At 43.3% G+C, this 7,807-nt stretch overlaps 1 pseudogene across 1 annotated transcript in view; it reads left to right on the top strand.

Moving 5' to 3' along the window:
* Window positions 1–238: 238 nt before the first annotated feature.
* The window catches only part of LOC143279178 (uncharacterized), a 20,774-nt pseudogene continuing 13,205 nt past the window's right edge, over window positions 239–7,807 (top strand). Inside the window, exon 1 of the transcript XR_013054740.1 lies at window positions 239–557. The product of XR_013054740.1 is annotated as an uncharacterized LOC143279178 (transcript). The remainder of the gene's footprint in view (window positions 558–7,807) is intronic.

Raw genomic sequence — 7,807 nt, forward strand, 5'->3', positions numbered from 1 at the left:
CAGCGGGACTTCCAGACAGGTGACGCTGAACTGAGTCTTGACACACGTGGAACAATCAGTCAGGAACCCTCCTCCCCCACCCCTCTTTCCACCCACCTACCCCTCTCCTCTCTCCTTTCAACCCCTCCACCACCATCACCCCACCACACACACACCTCCTCCCCCTTCTCCCCCCCCCCCCCACGCCCCCTGCAGTCTTAGCATGTCACAAGTCTCGGGTGAGAGACGACTAGACTTACTCAAGATATATCCACTATTCGTGTATAGTTCGGTCTGTTGAGTGTTGTGGTGTTGGTGTGTGGTAAACAAACGTGTGTTTATCCTGGTTGAGTTTGCACTGACCAAGTAACCTTCGTGGTGTTTCTTTGGTGAAAAACCCGCCGGCTTTTGTTGTGTTTAACAAATAACAGTGTACATGCAAGACTTTGGGTTACAAACCTGATAATCATCTTATATGTGTTGCAGTGAGCAAATTGCGCAACGGCGAGTACGATACACACTTGATTATGTGTAGTTGTGAGCAAGAAGTGTGTTACAGGAGCTGACCATGAGTAGCAGTGAGTAAGACTTAGTGTCACAAGATTCAGTCACGTGTCAGTACACAGGCTCATTTCTCGTTGAATTCATTCTGTGTGCCAGCTAATTGGGTGAAAGCTGTGTCTTCATATTGCTTTTCCCATCTGTCTGTTCGTCTGGTCACCCTGTTTGAAAAGTGACATGTTACATGTCTCTCCCCCCCCCCCTCCTCCTTGCCACCCCCATCTTTCTCTGTCTCTAGTCTGTGTGTGTGTGTGTGTGTGTGTTTGTGTTTGCGGCATGTGGGGGTGGGGAGGAGGGAGGAGAATGGAAGGGGGAGGGGTAAAAGAGGAGATCCAGGTTAAAAAAAAAAAAAAAAAAAACAAAAACAAAACAAAAAAAAAAAAACACCTGAGAGAAATGAAGACAACAACGAAACAGGCAGACAGACACTAAGACAGTGAATGAAAAGAATCAAGCTAACCAGCTGACCGACCGACTGACTGACGGAGAAGGAAAGACAAAGAGCGGGTCACTCTGACCAACAATTCACGTCTGCACTGCTGTGTGACATGCAGTATGTGCTGTCTGCATTTCAGAGCCGGATCCGCGCAACCCGAAAATGTTGTTTTAATGAAAAGAAAAGTAAAAGTTTAGAATAAAACTAATTTTGCATAGAGATTACGCCTACACTAGTGAGTCCTGATATTTCTTTCTGTACTGATTATTTGTCTTATTTCATTATGACATTTTTTTTTTTTTTTATAGCGACCAACAAAAAGACCGGAAAAAAATCGCACAGACAAGGCTCGATCGGAATACCATGGGTGTTGTTTATTGGTAGATTTAATTTTTACATTGTTTTATAATGTAAAGTGTTGTTTGGGCGTCAGAGTGCACTCAAAGTATCACTCACACGATATGTGAACCACTCTTGACAGCAGCGATAACGGACCTGACGTTGACACTTACAGGTAATCGACATGAAGAGGCACTGTGACAGTCCAAGGAACAAATCACGAATGCCTTGTGTGTTCAGTTGCCTTCAGTCTGATTGACAGCAAAACTATCCGGTGCATTTTTTTTCCTAGACCCCCCTAACCCTAAGAAAAAAACAGACAGACAAAAACAAAACTGAGTGCTTTAGCTGGTTTTCATACGATCGCAGTTGTGCTGGATTGTTGTCTTTACGAAGCTAATTTTGCTCGGTGAGATCCTTTTTCTATACTCCCGTCTGAGGAAAAACAAATCCAAACAAAAATATAAACTGCTGTGTATGAATAAGCCCACTACGAATGTTGTTGCTGTATGGGTTTATTCTCTTTAAACGTTGAATGATAGTAGGAAAAATAACCGGAGAAATCCTACCTCCCCCCCCCCCATTCCCCACTGAGGAAAGCGCTTAGTATGAGCATATTTTTACGAAGTTGTACTTGTCATTGTTTTGTTGTCTTCAAAATGATTAATAGCAAACACCTCCCCATCTCAACCCCGCTCCCTTCACCGACAAAAAAGGTGTTTGGTATGAGTATGTGATCATAGTCGTAATTAATCGATGACCAGAGAATCCAAGTAGATTTAGCCTGTATGGTTGAGTACGCTGTTGACACTTTCGTCCTTTTTCGCTCGTGCATCATGTTTCGCCTCTTTTCTCATTGTTTTTCGTTCTTCTCTTTCGTTCCCTCTCTAGTAATTTGAAGTCCAAGCATCAATCATCAGTCTAGTGAGTATCAGTTATGTTAAGCATAGCAGCTTGTCGTGAGGGGCGGGGGGGGGGGGGGGGGGGTGGTGGTGATGGAAGGTGAGGTGGGGAACGGGGTTTGGGGGTGGCACGGGAAACTTCCAGTTTCAGTTTTCAAGAAGGTGACAAAGCGTGCGAACTGGTCCATATACCACACACCATATCTGTGTAAATGATGAATCATAAAGCAGATGCCTGACTACCTACACTTAAACCAATCTCGCTGGCCAGGCCTTGAGAGCCTACCCTAGGTTAGTGTAAAACATTGTATTGTATTTTGTATTTTTATTTCTTTTAATCGCAACAGATTTCTCAGTGTGAAATTCGGGCTGCTCTCTCCACGGAGAGCGCGTCGCTACACTACAGTGCCACCCATTTTTTTGTATTTTTTCCTGCGTGCAGTTTTATTTGTTTTTCCTATGGAAGTGGATTTTTCGACAGAATTTTGTCAGGAACAACCCTTTTGTTACCGTGGGTTCTTTTACGTGCGCTAAGTGCATGCAGCACACGGGACCTCGGTTTATCGTCTCATCCGAATGACTAGCGTCCAGACCACCACTTAAGGTCCAATGGAGGGGGAGAAAATATCGGCGGCTGAGCCGTGATTCGAACCAGCGCGCTCAGATTCTCTCGCTTCCTAGGCGGACGCGTTACCTCTTGGCCATCATTCCACACAATCAATTAACACGAAATGAGATAGAGTATTAAACAAAATAAGCAAGTAACTAAATACTTTCAAACATATTAGACTTGATGAAAAAGGCCACGTTCAGCACACCCAAACTTCAAACAGACACGTACGATCCTGTCGCACAAGGTGAAAAAGACATTGTCACCACTCTGTATATGGTGTTTAGCAGTGTTAGGAGGAAGGTGTGTGTGTGGAGGGAGGGAGGGGGCGTAAGGGGTGGGGGTGGGTTACAGATAGGATATCTTTCTTCTTCTTCTTCTTCTTCTTCTTCCTCGTTAGATGGACACCCCAGTCTCCGCGATGAAGGCAGCTGTACGCTGCAGGTCCTCCACGCAGCTGCAGAGCTTCTGGGTCACTGGAGTTGGGTCGGGTCAGTACCTCTTTCTGGGAAATAGAATATGAATAATTGAGAGGGGAGAGAGGGGGTGTGTATAGGGGAGGGTGGAGGAGGGGAGGTCGGAGGTGGGGGAGGAGAAGGGATGTGCAGGTGACGCTTTGCTTACAAGTATGCTTCACACAGTAACAGCAGAAACAGCAACAACTATTTCTTCTTCTTCTTCTTCTGTCTTTCCTTCTTTCTTCCTTAAAAGAAAGTGTCCTTCTGTCGTGCAGTCGCGTAAAAATGCTTTACACTTTGACAGCAGAAACAGCAACAATAACAACTATTTGTCCTTTTTTTTTTCTCTTTCTTTCTTTCTTTCCTTCTTTCTTCCCTTTAAAAACGTGTCGCGCTGTCGTGTTTGTATTTTTGTTTTCTTTCTTTCATGTTAGATTTGTCTTTTCTCTTTTTTCAGTCTCTCTCGTTTTTTCTCTCCCCCCCCCCCCCCCCCCGCTCACTCCCCCGCTTCCCCTTTCTTCTTGTTCATTCGTTTTTCTTTCTTCTTTTATTCCTTTCTTTGCTCCGATACAATCACAGAGCCGGCCTGTGCCACCTTAATTTTATTCTTGCCGACAAGGACATTCCCTTCTTTTTTTTCTGAACTGCTTTTACTGCTTTGGGGCTTTTTACTGCCTACCCCCTCAGTCCTGTGTAGCTGTTTTAAAATGCCATTCACTCGTTACTCCCTCCCCACCCCCCACACCCCCTGACCTCCCGCCACCTCTCTCCCTCTCTCTCTCATTCTCCATATATATATATATATATATATATATATATATATATATATATATATATATATATATATATATATGGGCAAACCACAAAAGCGACTGCAAACTGAGGAAAGGCACCAAGTGTTCGGTCGCTGCCTATGGCAACTCCACGAATCAGAGTTCACAATGAAAACCCGTGGACGTCGCTTCTCAAGTTCAGTCCAACAAAAACTGTCCCAAGGTTACACATCCAGAACAGTTCTCTTCTTTTCAGCTCTTCCACTTTGTTAACCTGCTCCAACGCTGTCACCTGTAAAAAGCTGAGGTTGTCGTCAGAAGGGTGAGGGGTGGAAGAAACATGGACAGCGACCGAACACTTGGTCAGGAAACCACCCATTCAACACCTGGGTGGGCTGCTCTCCCCAGGGAGAGCGCGTCGCTAACCTACAACACCACCCATTTATTTGTTGTTGTTGTTTTTTGTTTTTTTCCTGCGTGCAGTTTTATTTGTTTTTCCTATCGAAGTGGATTTTTCTTCAGAATTTTGCCAGGAGCAACCTTTTGTTGCCGTGGGTTCTTTTACGTGCGCTAAGTGCATGCTGCACACCGGACGTCGGTTTATCGTCTCATCCGAATGACTAGAGTTTGAGGCACTGGTGTGTCCTTGAAAAAGGCCATTTTCTCCGTCTTTCCCTTTCCCCACCGAGGTGTGATAGGGTACATGACGTAATTAAGTTAAAGATGTAAGGTCTCACAACCTTTAACTGTCACCGGGGGCAGTGAATTCATAATCCACTGTGTGAAGAGCTAGGCACACTACCAATCCTCTCCAGCCGTTGTAACCTTCCCCAACAGAAGTCAGGAAACCACCCATTCAGCATCTGGGTGGAGTGAGAAGATATATATATATATATATATAATATATATATATATATATCTTTATATCAGATAAGGTTACTTTCTTACGGTTGTATAAAACATTAGTTAGACCTATCCTAGAATATGGAAACACTGTATGGTACCCAACGCAAATAAAGCAGTCACAAGCCATAGAAAGGGCTCAAAGAAGAGCAACAAAGCTGGTCTATAGCATAAAAGATTATTCATATCAAGAAAGATTAAAGTACTTACAACTACCATCACTTAAAGCAAGAAGAGTAAGAGGGGACTTGATACAGACGTACAAAATATTTAATGGGTTTGACGATGTAAATAAAGCATGTTTTTTGTACTCCAAAGGTAGACACTACAAGAAACAGTACAGACAATCTATTAAAAAATTAAACAGTATTCCAAAACAAATCTCAGAAAGTTTACATTTAGTAACAGAGTAACAAATTATTGGAACTAATTAACACAAAATATCAATACTTTTAAGAACCTCATAGATAAACATGAGTTATTGACAAAAACGAAATACGATTTTGTTCGATAAAATGACTGAGCTAGTCAACGACCTGACCAACAATAAAAAGGAATAAATCTGAAGAGGCATTAAAAAGCCAAAAATGGCTAAGTTATATATAACAACGCCCCAAATCCTGATCCTGATCCTGAGAAAAATCGGAGTAAAGTGGTGGCTCTCCAAAGGAAGACACAATAGTAACGAGACCTGGAACCCGTGCCGTGTGAGAATCAGTCGGTTTTGAGACGGCTGGTTCATTCTGATCCAGTCAGCGGTCCACCATGCAGTCGGAAGTTGAGGGAAGGGGGTGGGGTTAAAAGCGGCGGAAGGACTGAGAGGATTGAATCCCTGATTCTTATGCCATGCCTGAAACACATCACACACACACACACACACACACACACACACACACACACACACACACAGAGAAAGATATATATATATATATATATATAGATAGATAGATAGATAGATATAATTACTCATTTTTGTCACAAAATATTTCTCTGTGTTGAATTCGGGCTGCTCTCCCCAGGGGAGAGCACTTCGCTACACTGAGAGCGCCACCCCCCCCCCCCCTTTTTTTTTTTTCCTGCATGCAGTTTCTTTTTATTTGTTTTTTTCCTATCGAAGTGGGTTTTTCTACAGAAATGTGCCAGGGACAACCCTTTTGCTGCCGTGGGTTCTTTTACGTGCGCTAAATGCATGTTGCACACGAGACCTCGGTTTATCGTCTCATCCGAATGACTAGCGTCCAGACCACCACTCAAGGTCTAGTGGATGGGGAGAAAATACTGGCGACTGTACCGTGATTCGTACCAGTGTGCTCAGATTCTCTCGTTTCCTAGGCGGACGCGTTACCTCTAGGCCATCACTCTACATAGATATGTGTACATATATAATCGTTGGAATCGAGTTTGACAACCTACTGGCTAACGCCCTTAAGGTCAAGTAGTTCATGGCACGGTAAATATGAATTCGTTTGCCCTCGCACACACACAGCACACACACACACATACACACACACACACACACACAGCACACACACACACACACACACACACACACACACACACACACACATACTTCAAGGGGTACCACCTGTGCCGCACTGTTTTCTTCTTCTTCTTCTTCTTCTTCTTCTTCTGTGTTCGTGGGCTGCAACTCCCACGTTCACTCGTATGCACACGAGTGGGCTTTTACGTGTATGACCGTTTTTACCCCGCCATGTAGGCAGCCATACTCCGTTTTCGGGGGTGTGCATGCTGGGTATGTTCTTGTTTCCATAACCCACCGAACGCTGACATGGACTACAGGATCTTTAACGTGCGTATTTGATCTTCTGCTTGCATATACACACGAAGGGGGTTCAGGCACTAGCAGGTCTGCACATATGTTGACCTGGGAGATCGGAAAAATCTCCACCCTTTACCCACCAGGCGCCATCACCGTGATTCGTACCCAGGACCCTCAGATTGACAGTCCAACGCTTTAACCACTCGGCTATTGCGCCCGTCACTGTTTTCACCAATCGACCAACAAAAGTGTGTGTGATAACAAGGACTCAGAGAGACGCTGACACGTAGCGTCAGAAGCGCGCGAACCCTGCCTAATCCCTATTCCGACTGATTAATGGCCAAATCTGGTTGGTGATACCGCTATCCACTACTATCTAGATCCCTGTATCGGGAGCGCTTAATTGTTGCTTTAGGTGTAGTTTTGTTGTTAGGATTAGTTTAGTTTAGTTGTTTTTGTTTTTTTTACTGAATGGTTGATAATGGTATATATCACACGTCTTCCTGTGTTCTTTCCTTTTTCTTATATATATATATATATTTTTTTTTTTTTTATATTTTTTTTTTTTTCAATTATTAAAAGTGAATCTTTTGTTTCTTTCCATTCTTTTTTCACCCTCTCTCTGTCTCTTATTTCTTCTCATTTTACACGGCTGCAGGTGTTTTATTTATTTATTTATTTATTTATTGATATGATATTGCCTGTCGTTTAGTATCATTAATCAACAGTTAAGAGTTCCTTCACATGAGTAAATAGTTTCTTCTTTCTAAGGATAGATGCATCAGCGAAAAACTTTGAAATCTATTAAATTTTTCATAATTCACAATCATGCTTTCTGAATCATGTCTTTTCATATAAGATAGACACACACACACACACACACACACACACACACACACACTCACACACACACATACACACACACACACACACACACACACACACACACACACACACACACACACACACACACACACACACACACACACACACACACACAGAGCATAAATTTGCACCAGGGATCAAATCGGTGATCGATCTCTGTCGCACTTGTATGTCTGCTTAA

Source organism: Babylonia areolata, chromosome 2, assembly GCF_041734735.1.
Source record: "Babylonia areolata isolate BAREFJ2019XMU chromosome 2, ASM4173473v1, whole genome shotgun sequence".
NCBI lineage: Eukaryota > Metazoa > Mollusca > Gastropoda > Neogastropoda > Buccinidae > Babylonia > Babylonia areolata.